General features: G+C 37.3%; 1 protein-coding gene and 1 pseudogene across 1 annotated transcript in view; both read right to left on the bottom strand.

Moving 5' to 3' along the window:
- LOC122113023 overlaps positions 1-20,459 on the bottom strand; it is a 174,258-nt pseudogene that overhangs the window by 7,537 nt on the left and 146,262 nt on the right.
- Positions 1-20,459, bottom strand: part of LOC122113024 (aldo-keto reductase family 1 member C13-like) — a 265,240-nt gene that overhangs the window by 164,634 nt on the left and 80,147 nt on the right. The gene's annotated exons all lie outside the window — the stretch shown is intronic.

Genomic DNA, 20,459 nt, shown 5'->3' with positions numbered 1-20,459 from the left:
AGTTTTGTTAACATTTTTAGGTACAGTCATTTTCTCTGTAAAATTGAACAAAGTTCTGGGAGAAAAACAGTACATACTCAAAGGTCATAAATTTATAAATAAGTAATTAACTCCATCATGTAAGAGATAATTGGTGTAGCCATCAACCCTCAAAACTAAAGCTCTTTGATTTAGAGAGTGTATGGTTGGGCTTAGTGCCTCCTTTACCAAAATTGGGTCACAATTTTAAAGTTCATTCAGTAAATGATTTCTTAAAAGGCAAACCAAAACACAGATTTTTTTTAACATTTATTTAAAAAATTTCAGAAACTTTTCAAGCTCAATACTTTTCTTGCTCCTACACTCCTGATCTAATACTTGTTTCTTAGGTGTAACAGCACCCGGAGATTCACCAGAGATGAGTATGTGGTGGTGTCCTGCAGTCTTCCCTACCTTTTTTCCTTAAAAATTAACCAAGTCAAGGCATAAGAATCAAAGTCGAATGATCTTAGGAAACAAGTTAACTTTTATCACTTTGACTTCTCTGGATCTCCACAAGAAAGCAAGACTTTCTATTGTAGGAAATAAGCAAAAACAAAACAAAACAAAACAAAAAAAAAACAATTCTAGTGGTACCGGTATCTTTCCAGGCATCAAAGCTGATGGACAGTTTTAGCCTGCTAACTTTTGTTCTTTTTTCCCCACCAAGCTATGAAATCAATGACCAATTAATACAAAGCACAATGCTCAGAATAAACAGGTTATGACATGATCCACTCTCACAGTGTTCTCTCTTGTACATGTCAAGCACTAGCTTAGGAAAACTGAGCACTGGTTGACCACCCCAGAGTCATACTAGAAATATGTGACTTTGCCATCCATATTGCCCTCAGGTCCTTTTAATCTATTTTTCTTTTCAACCTTCAAACCGGTCAGCATCCTTCTTACCTCTTTGGGTACATAGGTACCGAAGCCCAGTTGTGGGATCGCATGGCCATCATTTAGTCCAACATGCCGATACTTGGAATTAATTACTGTTGCTCCTGTGGCTGGACAGAGACTGTTCTTTTTGACCTCAGGGATACAAATTTAACAGGAAATCATGACTCCTCATGTCTGTCCCATATTTAATCAAGAGTGAATAAAAAGAATTAAAGCTGTAGTCTACATTACAAAGAGAACTAAAAACCAGCTCACTCTTTTTTTATATTAAACTGTTACACAGCGACATAGAAGCTATTGGTTTAAAGTATGTTTTTTCTCCTTAGAATCTTCCATGTATTATGATGAGTTACCAAAATAGATTGATGGTATCATTTCTGAAAATTTGTTGAGCTGGAAACCTTTAGATTCATACTTTTCTTCTTATTTAAAATTTTGTAAAAAAAAAAAAAAATAAAGCCCCTTGGAAATTACATCTTGTTTAGAAGAATAAAGCAATACTCATACAGCAATAGAGCAAAGCCACTAAACACATCTTTAGTTTGGATTTTTTAACCAGAATTTTTTAAAAAAGAATGAAGCCAAGTATCAGTTTTTTCCATCCTAGACAGCCTTCACTGTACTATGCCAGGGGAAATTTCTGCATTTGAGTCCAATTCTGCTTTAGACTCCTAGACCCGTGATGCATTTCCATCAGCTTGTCTGGTGACAACTCTGCAACACTACTCCCTTTTTACCATCCCAAGACACCCAAGGGCTTTAGGTCCAAGACATTCATCTAGAGACTCAGACATATTGTTTCAGGTCTAAGTAGACTGGGAGACAGGGCTAGTGATGAGCTTAAAGATCCAGACAGAAAATATTCAAATCACCAGAAAGCATTGGCAGGCAGTGTCAATATTCAAATATAATCCAGGTAAAGTCAGGATATATTATAATTTAAGCTTATATTTCATGGGAGGAGATTTGCCAAAACAATCCATAACAAAACAGAACATTAATGGATATCATGTGAGGTGGCCTAACAGAATTCCTGGGAGGGTCATCTGTAATAAATTTTGCATTATAGTCTTCCTCACTTAAAATCCTCAGCCTCAGAGAAGTAAGGATTTTTTTCCCCAAGATCATCTTTGTAAGCTGTGCTTGACTGTGACCAATATACCTAAACTCTCTAAGACTTACTGTTTTTTTAATCTGTGGAATTAAGATAATAAATGTACTGCTTGATAGGCCCCAGGGAAGACTAAATGGGGTAATCTGGAGAAAGGATGATGAGTTCTCAATGAAAGACATCATTACTCCTCTATTTTTTCATCACTTTAAGTGCGTTATAATGTCACTGAGGGCAAAAATTACATCCTTATCATAGATTTATCATTATCATCACATTTCTTATGATTAAAGTCAATTATAAAGAAATTGAAGACAAGAAATATGGGTAGGTAGTTCATGCCATAAGCGTTTAGTGAGCTAAATTCTGAGTATTGATGAAAACAAACTTGAAATATCATATCTATATTTTTCATAAAAGTAATTCATCTCTTAGCTTGTGTTCATAGCTCCGCATGCTTGCTACTGCATACATACTGTAAAATATTTTTATACCTTTTCTTGTCTTTGTCAGTGATAAGGCTTAAACTTAGTCTGGGCACTGTCCCTCAGCACTGCAGCTCAAGGCTAATGCTCTACTACTTGAGCAACAGTGCCACTTCTCTTTTTTGAGTTGTTAATTGGACATGAGCATCTCACAGGGACTTTTCTGCCCTGGCTGGCTTTGAACCACGATCCTCAGATCTCAGCCTCCTGAGTAGCTAGGCTTACAGGCATAAGTCAAAAGTGCCCAGAAGATATCTGATTTTTATCACAAGATAACATGTGGTGATTCCAGGTTTAGGCTGGAAATTTATTACAAAATAAAATGTAATAAAGCAAATTTCCCCCCAAAACCTCTGTTTTGAACTGTTTGCTTAGTGCTACAACCCTCACTTGATACCAATTAGCTTTATTCATTATTCTCACACATTAATAAACTCAGCTTTTTCTACCTGTAAAATCTGAATTTGGACTTTGATATTTCTAAATTCTGAACTTGGACACTCTGTACTTTCAACAGAGAGCTTACTGTTTTCTGAATTTGGATTTAGTCCCATCATTAAAATTTACCTCTAGTGTTCTACCTAACTTGGATATGATGTACCCGAGTCTTCATTTGAACACTTGGCCATGGGTAAGGAGCCTTTGCTCCACTTACATGACAACTCAAATTCAATCAATTATCCAAACAGTCTTCAATAATAATCTCTTTTGCCTCTTCAGAGACATGGTGTTTAAGAAAAACTTGAAACTCAATTAAAATCACTGAGTAAGTGACAACATCAGATAACAATAGATATAAAATATTTCATCAGAAACCAAAGATCAATACAAGAATATCACAAGCATGAAGAGGCTAATCAAAAATTAACAGAGGAATTGTGTGAGTGAGTTGAGAAATGGCAGAGATTAATAGAGGCATTCATGGAATCCACAAACAGACAGCTGTAGGAATCCAGGGAGGCCACAAATGGAATGCTGAATGAAGCCTAACAGAAGAAAAGAAAGTCCAATGAAACCATAACCAATCAACTAAGGAATCTGAGAATGAATACTGAAAACCAAATTAAGGAAGTAAAGTAGTCCATACAAGATCTAAAACAAAGCTCCAACAAAGAATTTGAGGCTATCAAGTCTGACCAATTAAAAAGTAAGGAAATAAAAAACAACATAGAAAGTCTTGATAGGTTAGACCATGCAGAAGATTGAATCTCTGGGATTGAAGACAGCCTAGATATTATAGAGAAAGAACAGACAACTATTCAAGACAAATCCAAGAAATATGATAGATCTATTCAATATGTAGAAGACACCATCAGACAGCCTAATTTGAGACTAATGGGTGTAGAGGAGCACCTACAGATAGAAGTTAATGGCCTAGGAATTTTATTTAATAGGATCCTAGCAGAGAACTTCCCAAACATGCAAAAAGATAAGCCTATGCAGATATAAGAATCCTTTAGAACCCCAAATAGACCAGACCAGAACAAGACGTCCCACTGTCACATTGTAAAATGTACTGGATCAATTCAGGCCAAGGAAAGGATCCTTAAAGCTATCAAGGAGAAAAGATTAATCACCTATAAAGAGAAACCAGGGGCTGGGAAGGTGGCTCAGTAGTAGAGTGCTTGTCTTGCATGCACGAAGCCCTGGGTTCAATTCCTCAGCACCACATAAGCAAAAAGAAAAAAGCTGGAAGTGGAGCTGTGGTTCAAGTGGTAGAGTGCTAGCCTTGAGCTGAAGAGCTGAGGGACAGTGCACAGGCCCAGAGTTAAGGCCCCATGACCAGACCCAAAAAAATGAAATATAAAAAAAAAGACAAACCAATAAGAATAACTTTAATTTTCTCAGCAGAGACAATTAAAGCAAGAAAAGCCTAGAATGATGAAATCAATGCCCTAAAGACAAACAACTATCAACCAAAAATACTGTACACAGCTAAACTGTCCTTCATAATAGGTCAATAAAAACCTTCTACAGCAAAGAATTATCTCCACCAAACCAGCCCTACAAAAGATACTTAAAGATGTCCTACACATAGAAAACCAACAAGAACATAATAAAGGTGAAAAAAAAACAAACAAAGGGTCCCAAACAGAGATCCAAAAATCATAGGAAGAACCAGGTTGGCACAGCTCCATGAAGGTGGATAACATGGCAAGAACTACCAAATACCACGTCTCAGTCTTAACTCTCAATATTAATGGACTTAACTCTCCAATTAACAACATAGACTGTCTAGTTGGATCAAAAAGCAAGATCCTTCTATCTGCTGCCTTCAAGAGGCACACATTGCCCACAAAAACAAACACATTTTGAAAGTGAACGGGTGGAAAAAAAATCTACCGAGCAAACACCCCAGAAACATACAGGAGTTGCAATCCTAATATCAGATAAAATAGACTTCAAATTAAAATTTGCAAGAAGTAAGAAGGTTATTACATACTAATCAAGGGTTCTCTCCCTCAGGAGAATATTACAATTCTAAATATCTATTCACCAAATACAGAGCACCCAAATTTATCCAAGACACACTGCTTTTCCTGAAATCACACATAGATCCAAAGACATTAATTATTAGGGACTTTAACACATCACGATCCCTGCTGCATAGATCAACCCAGCAAAAACTCAACAGAGAAACCTTAGACCTAAACAACTGCATAGATAAACTGGACCTCACAGATATCTACCAAATACATGTTCCTCTCAGCAGCACATGGAACATTCTCAAAAATTAACTACATTTCAGGTCACAAAGTAAATTTGTCCAAATTCAGAAACATTGAAATTATGCCCTGCATACTCTCAGACCAAAAGGGAATAAAATTCGAATTCAACACCAAAAGGCACCAAAGAAAATCCTGTAACACATGGAGGCTGAACACCACACTGTTGATCCACCAGTGGGTCATAGAAGAGACTAGAAAGGAAATTCAAATGTTCATGATATTCAACAAAAATGAACACATGGATTACCAGCTCCTCTGGGACACAGCAAAGGCAGTACTCAGAGGCAAGTTTATATCCCTGAGTCCTACACCAACAAATTGGAGATATCTGAAACCAACAATTTAATGAGACATCTGAATCTCCTTCAAAAAGAGCAACAAGCTAAACCCCAATCCAGTAGACAGAAAGAAATAATTAAAATTAAATCAGAATTAAATGAATTTAATGCTTGATAAGAAATGTACTCATCCCCATTTGTTAGGAAATGGAAAGGCTTGGAAAAAATTATATTAAGTGAAGTAAGCCAGGCCCAAAGAAACATAGGTCCCATGGTTTCCCTTATTTGCAATATCTAGTATATGTATGAGTCAAGCGGAAAAGGTCAGATAATGTGATGTTAGGAAAACGAACCCTTAAATATGTATTTTAATGTTTTTTTTCTCTCATGCATGTGTTTCTAACGCATTTATAAGATTATTTCTTTGTTGCTTTGTATGTCCCTCCCCCACAGTGTAACCCCCGCTTTCACTATATTTGATGTCAGTATAACTTGTGGGGGAGATGGGGACAAACAAGTCGTTTAAGGATTCAGGTGGACCTGTTGCAACAATGAGAATGCTTTACAATGTCGGTGTAGGGGAGGAGGGGGGGAAGGATTGGGTGGGTGGGAGGGGGAGGCTGGGAAGGGAGGTGAAGGGTAAACAAAGGAGGAGATGCAATGCTTGGTAAGAAATGTATGCATTATCCTGCCCATGTAATTGTAACCCCTCTGTACAGTATGTTCTCAAATAAAAGAAAAGAAAAGAAAAAAGAAAAAAAAATGTACTCATTATCTTACCCATGTAATTGTAACCCGTCTGTACACTATTTTCACAATATAAACAAGAAGAAAAAAATAAAATTAAAATAAATAAAATTTAAAAATCAATAGAAAGAATCAAGAAAACAAAGAGTTGGTTCTTTAAAAAAATTAACAAAATTGATAGATCCTTAGCAAATCTTATTAGAAAAAGAAGAGAACACACCCAATAAACTAACTCAGAGATGCAACTGGTAGCATCACCACAGAAAAAAACCAAGATTCAGAACATTATAAGGGAATACTTCTCAAACCTTTATGCTAATAAGCTTGAGAACCTGGAACAAAGGGACAGGTTTCTAGCAAATATTGACATGTCAAAACTAAATCAAGATTAGTTAAGCCAACCTAACAGATCTATATCAAACATCAAAATAGAAAGAGTAATAAGAGACCTCCCACCCAAGAAAAGCCCAAGACCAGAATGATTTTACAGCTGAATTCTACAAGGCCTTCAAAGCAGAACTCACACCAATACTCCTCCAACTCTTCAATGAAATTGAAAGTTAAAGTTCACTACCAAACTCCTTTTATGAAGACATCATAACCCTCATCCCAAAAACCAGGCAGGGACTCATCAAAGAAAGAGAACTATAGACCCATTTCTTTGATGAACATTGGTGTAAAGCTTCTCACCTAAATTGTGACCACTCATTAAAAAAAATCATGCATCATGATCAAACGGGATTCATTCAGGATGCAAAGCTGATTCAATATATGCAAATCTATTAATACAATTAAGCACATCAACAAGAGCAAGAGTAAAAACTACATGGTTAGCTCAATAGATGCAGAAAAAAGCATTTGATAAAATCCAACACTCCTTTATGATGAAAGCTCTGGAAAAAGTAGGAATCCATGGAACATTCCTCAATATAATAAAGGCTGTATATGACAGCATTATACTTAATGTCAAAAAGCTACAGCCATTTCCTCTAAATTCAGGAACAAGACAAGGATGTCTACTTTCTCGACTTCTCTTCAATTTAGTATTAGAATGCCTAGCAAGAGCATTAAGATAAGATGCAAACATAAAAGGGATCCAAATAAGACAAGAAGAAGTAAAACTCTCCCTCTTTGCAGATGACAGGATCTTGTATTTAAAGAACCCCATGGACTCCACTCTCAAGTTACTCGAACTGATTCAAAACTTTGGTAAAGTAGCAGGACACAAAATTAACCCTCAGAAATAAATGGCTTTCCCATATGCCAAAAATGAGAAGAGTGCGGTTGAAATCAGGAAAGCAACTCCTTGTGTAATAGCCCCACAAAAATAAAATACTTGGAGTTAACTAAAGAAGTGAAAGACCTCTATGATGAAAACTTTAAAAACTTGAAAAAGGAAATTAAAGCAGAACTGAAGAAGTGGGAAAACCTCCAATGCTCCTGGATTGGGAAGATTAACATCGTGAAAATGGCAATACTTCCAAAGGCTATCTAAAAATTCAATGCAATACCTATCAATATCCTAACCTCATTCTTCAAGGAAATAGAAGAAGCAGTCCAAACATTTATATGGAACATTAAAAGACCCTGAATAGCAAAAACAATCCTTAGCAGAAAGAACAGGGCTGGAAGAATATCAATACCAAACTGCAAACGCTACCACAAAGCCATAGTAATCAAAATAGCTTGGTACTGGCACAAGAACAAATCTCAGGTTCAATGGAATAGAATTAAAGAACCAAAAATGAACCCACAGACATATAGCCACCTAATCTTTAATAAGGGAGCTAAAAAAAATTAGAATGGAAGAAAGACAGCCTCTTCAGTAAATGGTACTGGCAAAATTGGTTAAACACCTGTAGAAAACTGAAGCTCTATCACAATATATCACCCTGCACCAGAATCAACTCCAAATAGATCAAAGACCTCGAAGCCAAAGCAGACACCCATAAAACATTACAGGAAGGAATAGGAGAAACTCTAGGTCTCCTTGGGACAGGCCAAATTTCTTAATAAAGATCCAGAAACACCACAAATCAAAGAAAGGTTGGGCACATGGGATTGCATGAAGCTGCAGAGCTTCTGCATGGCAAAGGATATAGGTAGCAAGATCAATAGAAATCTCACAGACTGGGAGATCTTCACTATCCATACAATGGACAAGGCTCTCAAATCTAAAATATACTTAGAACTCAAAAAATTAAACCCCCCAACAACAAATCCACAAAGAAACAACCGCCCAGTTAATAAGTGGCCTAAAGGGTTAAAGAGAGACTTCTCTAAGTAGGAAATAAGAATGTCCAATAGACACATGCAGAAATGCTCAACTTCTTCAGCTGTAAAAGAAATGCAAATCAAAACAACATTGAGATTCCACCTCACCCCAGTTAGAATGGCTATAATCAAGAACTCTAATAACGACAGATGCTGGAGGGGATGTGGCCAAAAGGGAACCCAATCGCATATTTGGTGGGAATGTAAACTTGTTCAACCACTTTGGAAAGCAGTATGGAGGTTCCTCAAAAGACTCCATGTAGAGCTCCCCTGTGACTCAACAATCCCACTTTTAGACATTTACCCAAAGGATCACAAACAAAGCCATACTAAAGCCTCCAGCACAACTATGTTTATTGCAGCATTATTTACCATATCTAAGAAATGGAACCAACCCAGATGCCACTCAGTACATGAATGGGTCAAGAAAATGTGATATATATATATATATATATATATATATATATATATATATATATATATATATAATGGAATTCTACGCCTCCATCTGATAGAATGACATTGCTCCATTTGTTAGGAAATGGAAAGACTTGTGGAAAAAATATATTAAGTGAAGTAAGCCAGATTCAAAGAAATATAGGTCCCATGGTTTCCCTTACCTGCAATAACTAGTATATGTCTAGGTCAAGCAGAAGAGATCAAAAGCTATATACATATGACCATATAACTGGATGCTAAGTAAAATGAACCCCAACTTAGGTACACAAGAGGTTTTAATATTTTTGCTGGTCTTTTTAATGTACTTATAATGTACTATGTGATTTTTTTTGTTTCTTTGTATTTTCTTTCCCCAATGGACAACCTCTGTTGTCACTGTATTTGATTCTGGTGTTCTGCATCTTGTATATACATTTTTCTAATTTGGGGAGGGGAAGGGAAATAACAAAATGCTGAAATAAGGATATAGGTTGACCCATTGTAACAATGAGATGTACAAGACAGAATGTTGAAAATGAATTTTACAATTTTGTGGGTGGGGATGAGAATGAGAGGGGAGGGAGGATTTGGGAGGTGGTGACAAAAGGGATGGTAGGGGAAAAATAAAGGAAGGTGTAACAATGCTCAATAGGAAATGTACTCTTTACCTTGCTCATGTAACTGTAACCCCTCTGTAGAGTATCTTTACAATAAAAAATATTTTTAAAATGTTAAAAGTTTCAGTGCACATGTAAATAAATTGATCAGTTTATAATTTCCTGAATTAAACTAAATGATACAGGAAGACCCATTTTAACATCAAGTTGTACAAGACACCATGTTGAAAAGGAACTTTACAACTTTGAGGTAAAGGAAGGGAGGAATTGGGGAGGTGGGGAAGATGGTAAGGGAAAAATGAAGGAGGTAACAATGTTTGATAGGAAATGGACTCATTACCTTGCTCATGTAACTGTAACCATTCTGTAGGGCATCTTTCCAATACATTTATATATAATAAAAATAACAAAGAAAAAATATTTCAGCAGTAAATAAGCATCTTTATAACACGAAGAGGTTATCCTCATCAAAAGTTTCTCATGATCTATACTGATAAATTCTAAAGAGATTTTATACATTTAAATTTCTAGAATTCATTAAGGCAGTGTTTCATTGAGACAAATTTGACAATGTCGAGCCAAGGACAGCTAAACAACTGCATTGAAGATTTAATATGAGCCTGTTTTTTTTTATTACAAATTTTTGTTTGTTTGTTTTTTTGTCAGTCATGGGGCTTGAATTCTGGTTCTGGGTGCTGTCCCTGCACTCTTCAGCTCAAGGTGAGCACTCTACCACTTGAGTCACAGTGCCACTTCCGGTTTTCTAGTTGTTTATTAGAGATAAGAGTCTCACAGACTTTCCTGCACAGGCTGGCTTTGAACTGTGATTCTCAGATCTCAGCTTCCTGAGTAGCTAAGATTACAGGCTTGAGCCACCAGTGCCCAGCTTTTTATCACAAGTGGTACAAGTTGGTTCAATATTGCTGATTATGTGAATACACTTATAATAGAAAATGAGATTGAGTCAGTAACCAATCTTGTTCACAAAGCTAAGCACTGGAGTGAATTACTTTTCCCATGAACTCTACAAAATAATAGAATTAATTTCAGTCATAGCTGAGTATTAATTGCTCAGTCCTATAAATCTAGCTACTCAGGAGACTGATATCAGAGGAACAAGGTTCAAAACAAGCTGGGGCATAAAAGTCCAGGAGAGTGCCGGGCACTGGTGGCTCACACCTGTAAACCTAGGTATTTAGGAGGCTGAGATCTGAGGATCACAGTTCAAAGCCAACCTTGGCAGGGAAGTCCGTGAGACTCTTACATCCAATAAACCACCAGAAAACTGGAAGTGGCACTGTGGCTCAAGTGCTAGAGATGCTCGCTTTGAGCTGAAGAACTGAGGGACAGCACCTAGGCCCCGGGTTCAAACCCCATGACTGACAAAAAAAAGTCCAGGAGAGTCTTTCTTCTCCAAATATCTAGGGAAAAGCCCGGAAAGAAATATGGCTCAAGTAGTACAGCAAACATGAGTACAGCTACCCTGCATTGAAAAAATAAATTGTTTGCTGTTGCTGCTACTTACAGACTAATACCACACTGTGGTACTAGCTTTGGGCCATGTTGGATAAAAATACAGTGAAATTCCTGAACAAGTTGACTCTTATTCTTTTCCACTGGATATCTGTGCTGTTTCTACACATAATTCTCTGTTTACCAGTAACTGTATCACTATTAACTAGACAGTGGACAAGTAGACTTTTGATGGTTTTTTGAGAGAGCTTGGACCTTCCCCTTCCAACATTTTGTTGTTACCATCTCCAGGTCACATGCTAAGTTTATGCAATTCAGTGGACTCCAGTTTGTAAGTACATCCTAATTGTCATAAATACTTCCAAGCACTCCAAAGCAAGGCAAATTATGTTTAATTTTTTTCTTCTTACAAGCAGAGCTATGCATGACTCTTAGTCTCATCTGTGTGTGTGTGTGTGTGTGTGTGTGTGTGTGTGTGTGTGTGTGTGTGTGCGCGTGCGCGTGCCAACACTAGGCCTTTAATTCAGGCCCTCCTGTTCCCACTTCCTTTTCCTTTGCTCAAAGCAGATGGTTTATGTCTTGGTCCATGTCTCCACTTCTAGCTTTTTGCTGGTTAATTAGAGATGAGAGTCTCAAGGACAGGTTTCAAATCTTGGTTCTCAGATCTCAAGCTCTTGAGTTGTTAGGATTATAAATGTGAACCACCAGCATTCAGCTCAGCCTATATTTGATGAAAAATGTGAAAAGCTCTCTACTGTCTTCAGGATGGAATGATGTAGAAACCATTTGGTATAGTAGCTTTCCCAAGGAGGGATGCGTTCAGGTCCCTCCTGCTGACCTAGCATCTCATCTCAATCCTGATCTTGATCACTGCTAATGTCTCACCACTTCACCAGAGTTCAAACCTCCACAGGAATACTTCACTCTCCAGTTTCTAGGTGCTTCAATATGGAGCTGCCCTGAGACCAGTTGATCATCCTTGCACTGTAACTCTCCTTCAACACTAAGAACCTTCAACTAAATGTCATGCACTGGAGGAACATTGACTGTTAATTTCCTACTAACCATTATTTTCCTGAAACCTGAGAACATGACCATCCTCACCTCTCTAATGTCCACAATGTGGCCATTAATAGCCAAGTGTAATGATGCATGCCTATAATCCTGGCACTCAGATAGTTGAGGCAGGGAGATCACATGCTCAAGGCCAAAGGGCTATATCTCATTACTTAGTCTGAAACAAAACAGTATTATAGTCTTCTAATCTCAACCTTCAGTCTTCTAGCTGCTGGTCTTTGGTCACAATGAGGTGATAGGAAACACAACATGCAAGTGATAGTGACAGGGGTGAGACAGATCTTCAAGGAAACAACTTTAATTTTATTTAAACAAGTGATGAAATTGGCAATCCTTCTCTTATCGCCAGGGCAGGGGTTTGGGGGGAGGTGGGGGCCGAAGGGATGAGAGGAGGGGACAGAACTCAGGTTTAGCTGAGAGTGACCGCTGAGCAGCAGCAATGGAGTGGAACAGATATATCTCAAGGGCAGAGCCGCAAGGCCTCCCAGGAAGCACTCAGGGGCTTCAGGGAGAAGACATCACACAGACCTCCATTTCAGTATTCATCAGAAAAGGGATAATTAGGAGTGACCAAGAAGGCTACAAAGACAAAGAATGCATACCATAAGCTCTAGAATAAGTTTTTATAGAAGTTCATATGTTATATCTACAAAATTACCATTCAGTTAAAATCTAGTCCTTACATTTTCTGAAGAGGCTAAAAATTCGGCATTCTAACTTTCATGAATGTAATTTTGCAGCAAGCAGTTTTTAAATATAAGAACTATTTCCCAACTATATTCCCTTGACCAGAACAGAGCGCATGGGAAGCATGAGAATGAGCATGGATACATACTTCTCCCTTTGTTCTATGTGTCCATTGACCAAAGGAAAATGGCCCTTTTTATTTCAATTTCTCAAAGGGAAAAGAAATCACTTATGTCAAGATCAGTACAGAGACAACTTCACATACTAACCAACACAAAAATAATTTAAACCTTATTGTTTAGGGCTGTAAATGCAATTTTAATTTTACTAATTAATTTATGAATGTCAGTAAATACATGTATTACTTCATTATATTATTTACTATCCATTACCAATGTATAACATATTGTATTAGATTCAGACATGGAAAGGAGTCATTTATAAGAGATTGGTCCATGGTAAGACAGAATGGGTAGCGCTCTATATTTACCAATACAAAATACAAAGTGATAAAGAAACTTTTGCTATTGACGTATTTAACAGAGAGAATGAATTTTTTTATTGTATTTAACAGAGAGTATGAATTTTTTTATCTCATGGTATTATATCCTTACCTAGTCTTCATCTTTCTCTATATTAATAAAAATATAGTGAGTAATGCTATTGTAGATTTGCTATTTCCCTGTCAAATAGGATTACATTTACCCATATTATGAATTAAGATTATTCACAACCAAAGAGATATATAGTCCAAGTTTGAATTCATTTATGATATATGCCCATTTTCACAGTCTTCACATAGACCATGAAGGAACACATTTATTTTGTTGGTCATGTGGTTTGAACTCAGGGATTAGGCACTTTTCCTGAGCTCTTTTTCTCATGGTTAGCACTCAACCACATTGAGCCACAGGGTCACTTTCAGTTTTTGAGTGGTTAATTTGGGATAAGAGTCTCATGGGGACTTTTCTGCCTGGGCTAGCTTTGAACCATGATCCTCAGATCTCAGCCTCCTGAGGAGCTAGGATTCAAGCCTGAGCCACCAGAACCAAGTTTGGAAGACTTTCTTTTTTCTTTTTCTTTTTTTTGGTCAGTTGTGGGGTTTGAACTCTAGGCCTGGGTGCTGTCCCTCAGCTCTTCAGCTCAAGGCTAGTGCCCTACCACTTGAGCCACAGCGCCACTTCCGGCTTTTTTCTTTTTGCTTATGTGGTGCTGAGGAATCGAACCCAGGGCCTCAGGCATGCAAGGCAAGCGCTCTACCACTGAGCCACCTTCCCAGCCCAGCTAATTATATCGTTTTAAAAGGATAAAGGAGCTGAATAAATTTGGAACACTTAAAGAACAAAACAAATTTTAAGAGTTGCTACATAAAGTGGTGTATGTGTATACATAGGAATGTAGTATGAATGTCTGTCTGTCTGTCTGTATGTATGTATGTATGTATGTATGTGAGAGAGAGAGATTGAGTGAAAGAAAGAGGAAATGGACAGAAGCAGAGACCAGAAAAAGAAAAATAATCTCTGAAATGAAATTAGATTAATATTTCAGAATTTTTTCTAAAACTTAGATATTAGAGCAAAATGGGAAGACTTATTCTGGGAAGACTTTAGCAAAGTTATTCTAAGTGTAACAGAATAATCTGTCAAAGATACCTAAGACACTCTTCAATAACACAAAGGAAATATTTTTCCATATGGAACAGCAGGACTGAGGTTCTAGCACTGATAAGCCAATAAGGGAGAGAAAATGAAACATTCAAAGGTAGGAAAGAAGCCATAAATGTCATTGCTCTCACTGAGAACATTTGATTACCATTTTAAAATTATGTATGTATACATAGATCTTTATTTCACGTTGTTTAAAAATGCTACAATTGAATTAGAGAAATGTAAGTAACACAATGAAGTAGGATATTATTATGTTTCCAAAGTACAAAAGACCTGACACTAACCAGAGACAGAGAAAAGGGATGGATGCTACAATTCCAGAAGAAACTTTTGTACAAGAGAACACACCAAAGCCAGCATACAGACAGGAGGAGATATTCTGATACATCAAGACTTGAAAGATAGCTCCTATTGAGAATATATGAATGCAAATTATTAAAATGCCTTCCTATAATTATACTTCCCGGTTTTCATATCCTTTGTTGCATAGATTTCCAACTTCTTCCACTAGGAGATGTTTTTACTTTTGCATCACTTGAATCTGCCTACTGTGTAACTCACTAGCATTTTCCAAAACCAATGATGTATCATTTCTGAGCCTGGCCATTGAAGGCATGTAAGTAGATACACATTGCCTTGGTATATGACTATGTGAAGATGTAAACCCTGCACTAGTTGGAAGAACTTGATAGAGGGCTGAGGAGTCCAGGAACTTGCCCAATCACTATCACAAGACAGAATAGTTTGATTTTCCTGAAAATATGTGACAGTTCTTGACATTTCTGCAAACTTAGCCTAGATAGAAAAACATTTACTGAACTTAGGCTGAACTAAGGGCAAGATTAAAAACAACAAGACCTTTTATTTTTGCTTTTTCATCAGTCCAGGGGCTGAACTCTGTCCCTGGTGCTCTCCCTGATCTTTTTTCCCTCAAAGCTACTGCTTTACCACTTTGAGCTACAGCACTACTCTCATTTTGCTGGTGAGGAATTGGAGATAAGAGTATCACAGACTTTCCTGCCCAGATTGGCTTTGAACCCAGGTCCTCAGATCTCAGCCTCCTGAGTAGCTAGGATTACAGGTGCAAGACACTGGTGACCTGCTTAACAATAGGATCTTGAACTAAATAAACATTATAGTATGGATGGTTTGTTTTATAACTACTATAGTAATAGTATAACAGAAGTGATCTACTGGGATAGGAAAGAGCTATCAAGCTAGATCAATGGAAAAACAGGAAAGAATTCAACTAACCAGTGAAGAAACTTAAGGTAAAGAAGTTAAAGTTAACGTTTTGATATACAAGGAAATGCAAAACAGAACCATAATAACTTGCAGAATAAAAATCATGGACATAATTTACCCAAATGACAACAAACCTGACCACACTAAAGCCGCGAGAACAACCATGTTCACTGCAGTATTACTTACCCATAGCTAAGATATGAAATCAACACAGATGCCCCTCAGTGGATGAAATGATCAAGAAAATATGGTATACCTACACAATGGAATTCTATTCTTCCATCAGAAAGAATGACATTGCCCCATTCATAAGGAAATGAAAAGACTTGGGAAAAAATATATTATGAGAAGTAAGCCAGACCCAAAGAAACACACATTACATGGTTTTCCTCATTTGTAACAACTAGGATATGTATTTAAATCTACAAGTAAATCCAAAGGATAGTGGAAGACAAATAATTACACTTGGGCATGATGAATAAAATAGCACTCCAAACATTTGCACAGTGAAAACAAAGGAGGATATTCTTATGAGAAGATCATGATGGCTCAACAGTTACATGCAGACGACCATGTAAAATAACGCATATTAAAATGGGCTCCAATAAGTGGAAACAAGAGATTTTTTACACCATTGTGTGCAGTTATGTTTTTCTTTCCCCTTTTGCTTTGGTTTCTTCCCAGTTGTCACTGATTTTCATTTCTCTATCCTTTGTCTTGTATATAAGTTTATCTTACTTGGGGAGGGAAAGAGGAATCACAAAAAAGTGGGATAAAGTGTGAACCAATTCAGTAGTTATATTTCTTGACACGATATTGAAAATGAAGTATACAATTTGGGAGCAGAGGGTTCAGGAGTGGGAAAAGTGGGAGAAAATGAGGGAGGAAGTAACACTGTTCAAAAAGAAATGTACTCATTACCTGACATATAACTGTAACCCCTTTGGACATCACCTTTATAATAAAACTTTAAAAACTTCACTGCCCTCAATGAAGAAACGATGATGTCAATGGCACAGGGATATGCTGTGCATGGATGAATTAATTATAAAACAAAATTCTCATTGCTGTTCCCAATCCTAATTCATTATGGCTATTCTCTTTCTATTGTAAATTAGAAGAAAAAATTTTCAAGAGCACTGGGAATCTCATGGGACTAAGAAATACCACAAACAACCATTTGATCCAGAAATGTGTTCAGAGGATTCACGTGAAGAGGAATAAACAGTAAACAGGAGCCCTGATGGCAACAACACCCTTATTACCTGCAAATTCTCTTTCATCTCCTGTTCTCTGAAACTCTGAGCCAGGGTCACAACCCCTCGTTGCACCTGGTAGTGAAGAGCAATCAGAGCTGCACTTCTATTGTATTTTTTTGCCAAGGCACCCAGAACTGGATCATTCAAGAGTACTGGGGAGCTCTGGTCCACCCTGAAAGGAGAGACAGAAGTGCTGAACTCCAGAGGCTAAGGACTCACTTTTGTTAGGAGACTTCCAGAATGCACTTGAGTGCCCATTTTAGACCAGAAGTACTAGCTTAGCAAAAGGAGTACATTTAAATACAAATTTTCCCGAGCCAGTTCAGAATGTACTTTAAAGAGCTGAGACTAAGCTGTGCTCTGGTGGCTCAAGCCTGTAATCCTAGCTACTCAGGAGGCTAAGATCTGAAGGTCTTGGTTTGAAGCCAATCCAGGCAGGAAAGCCCATGAGACTCTGTTTTTTTTTTTAGAGGGGAGGGGAAGGGCATCCGGTCATGGGGCCTGAACTCTGGGCCTGAGAACTGTCCCTCAGCTCTTCAGCTCAAGGCTAGTGCTCTACCATTTGAGCCACCTTCCCAGCCACAGTCCCCATGAGACTGTTATTTCCAATTAAGCACCAGAAAACCAGAAGTGAAGCTGTGACAGCACCCAGAACCTGAGTTCAAGCCCCACAACCCATATAACAGGAAAGCAGAGCCTATGGGACTGAAGATACCTCTTCAACAGTAATATTCTAAGCAAACTCCCTGCTGGACTTATTACCATCATTTGTATCTTTGAGTTCCCAGAGCACCATAGGCCACCAGAACAATATCCTTTGACTTGCAGAAATCCAGCAGCTTTCCCTGGTTGAGATAGGGATGGCACTCTACCTACACGTGAATAAGACACAATGCTATCACATTACATCTGAACCCAGTGTTGACATAAAGGAGAAATGTTAAAAAAATTAAACAAAGCTGAACAATGAGAACACATGGAACATTAAATCTGAGTTAAAATAACCAAGATAAAGGAATTTCTTATTATAAAAATCAATTTTTATCTCTATTACCAGAGTATGCTTTTTAAAGTAATTTTCTTGAGTAACTCAGTATTGTGGACCACATTATCAATACTAAACACAATTACCTCTTTATAACCAGGTAATTTCTTATCATTTCAAAGATATATTCTAGTCAGGAAACAAATCAAAAGGAAATGCCTCTAAAACACTTGCAAGAAATTTGAATTTGGTGAGTGATTCACAATAACAAGTCTGAGAACCAAAACAAGAGCTCAGTAGAATTCTCAGTAGAACTGTGGGAAATTTGAATGCATACTGGATTTAGATATTGAGATGAAATTCGCATTAATATCTTGGAGTAGAACAATGGAAGTTTATGTGAGGGAACTCTTTATTTCTAGGACATATATACATAAAGACCACCCATATGGAAGAATTATGTCTACTATTTGCTCCAAAGAGATTCAGCAAAATATTACTGATTTGGTTGTAGACTCACCAGCATATTAATTTTGATACAGGACTGAGAACATGAATATTTTGTATCAAGCTATCAGTTATTCTAAAGGTTAGATATATTTAGTGGCAAATATTAGGGAAGTCTAATATTATACCTACATTAACATTCTAATATTTTTGAAATCCATAGTGGGTGAATAAGTATATAAAGACTTAAGACATATTTTTATTTTTAAATCAAAGATTCTCACTTATGAGTAGATAGATTCAAAAAGAAAATTACCTACAGAACCAGACAAAGAAGACCCATTCTTGAAAAATCTGAGGTCAGAAAGCAAACAGATGCTAAATTATTTTCAGACATTGAGTCAGATCTGTGTTCTGCTGTAAGTTCCTCAGAGTGCATTTCTTCTACCATTAGTGTCACTTTAACAAATGACATGAGCAGTCTAACATGGACAGCCTACACAGGTTTCATTTTTTTCAGTGTAGGTGTACCAATATCCATGTAAGCCAAGATGAAGACAGAAGCATTGAAAGTCCACGCAAGCCCTTACCAATGTCTATCAATAGTTCACTGTATCTTTACTATCAGCCCAATCTTTTCAGATAATATTAGACTTATCCTATTAATTGTAATCCAATATTGTAGTAAAATATTTTACCATTCTTCCAAACTCAAGTATGCTTAACAAATGCTGCATTCTAGATATATGCCCAGATTCTGCATCCACTAGACACTAATGTGTGCTCTCATTTAAATAAAGACTTTTAATAGAGACACCATTGAGAGACTTCTATATTCTCCGAGAGAAAGACATTGGTGTTAGAGTTTTTCCTTCGAATCAAATGAGATCAACTGAAAAGTCAAAAATTTTAAAAACCTAATAGTAATAAAGAAATATGAAAATGAAATAAAAGGAGAAGAAGAGGCTAAGACAGCTCACCTGATTGCAGACAGGTTTGTGCTTGAGTCCTGGCTTGTTCAGGATCCGTTCTAGCTGCCTGTGATTGAAGTTGGACACTCCGATGGATTTGGCCAACCCTGCATCCTTACACTTTTCCATGGCCTGCCAAGCAAGTGGAAGTGAAGACATGCAAGTGGAAGTGAAGACATACATCAACAGAAATGCGAGATGGAACTGTTCAAAAGAATACAGTCAGGACTGGGAAGGTGCCTCAGAGGTAGAGTGCTTGCCTTGCATGCAGGAGGTCCTGGGTTTGATTTTCAGCACCACATAAACAGAAAAAGCCAGACGTGGTGCTCAGTGGTAGAGAAACTGAGGTTACCTTGGCTCTGTGTTTGATTTCCCAGTGTTGCCAAAATATTCAAAATAAAAACAAAACAAAACCAGAACTCCACTACCTTCACTGGCTAGAAATGACAATTAAACTCATTAGAATTGATTTGTAGAGGTAAACTGATAAAGATAATAACAAAAGAAGTAATGGCAGCCAGAAAAAGAATTTCTGGGTCCTTACTGTAGAATTGAAGACATTACCACATAAGAAGACAAAGATGTCTACTCCTATTGCCTTCGGTTCTGCTTCTCTCCATTTTTCTCTATAGTTTTCCATCAATGCATTCATCCACTGCTCCAGCCTAACATCCTCATAAACCTAATGAATGTCCACAGCCAACGTAATGTACCCCATTCTCTGACCTAGACATACCACCCAGCTCTCCTCTTCTAGCTTCCTCTGTTGCCTTTCTTTCAAATAATCACTCACCTCCTACGTGGCACAGAACTCCACTGTGTCCAATATTGGCTTCCCATGTTCATCAGTTGGAAAAAGGTCATCCTCTTGCTAGAAAAGAAGCAGGCAACAATGTTGGATAAGAAATTTTCTCATTACCTTGATCATGTAACTGTAACCCCTCTGTACAGTATTTTCACAATAAAAACTTATTTTTTAAAAAGACGTAATTAAATCAGCCTCATTAGTCCCACATTTGTTACCCATGCAATACTTCTCCATGTATGA

The sequence above is a fragment of the Dipodomys spectabilis genome, unplaced genomic scaffold, assembly GCF_019054845.1.
Source record: "Dipodomys spectabilis isolate Male_0828 unplaced genomic scaffold, ASM1905484v1 ptg000096l, whole genome shotgun sequence".
NCBI lineage: Eukaryota > Metazoa > Chordata > Mammalia > Rodentia > Heteromyidae > Dipodomys > Dipodomys spectabilis.
This window is presented reverse-complemented; position numbering and strand designations above follow the sequence as displayed.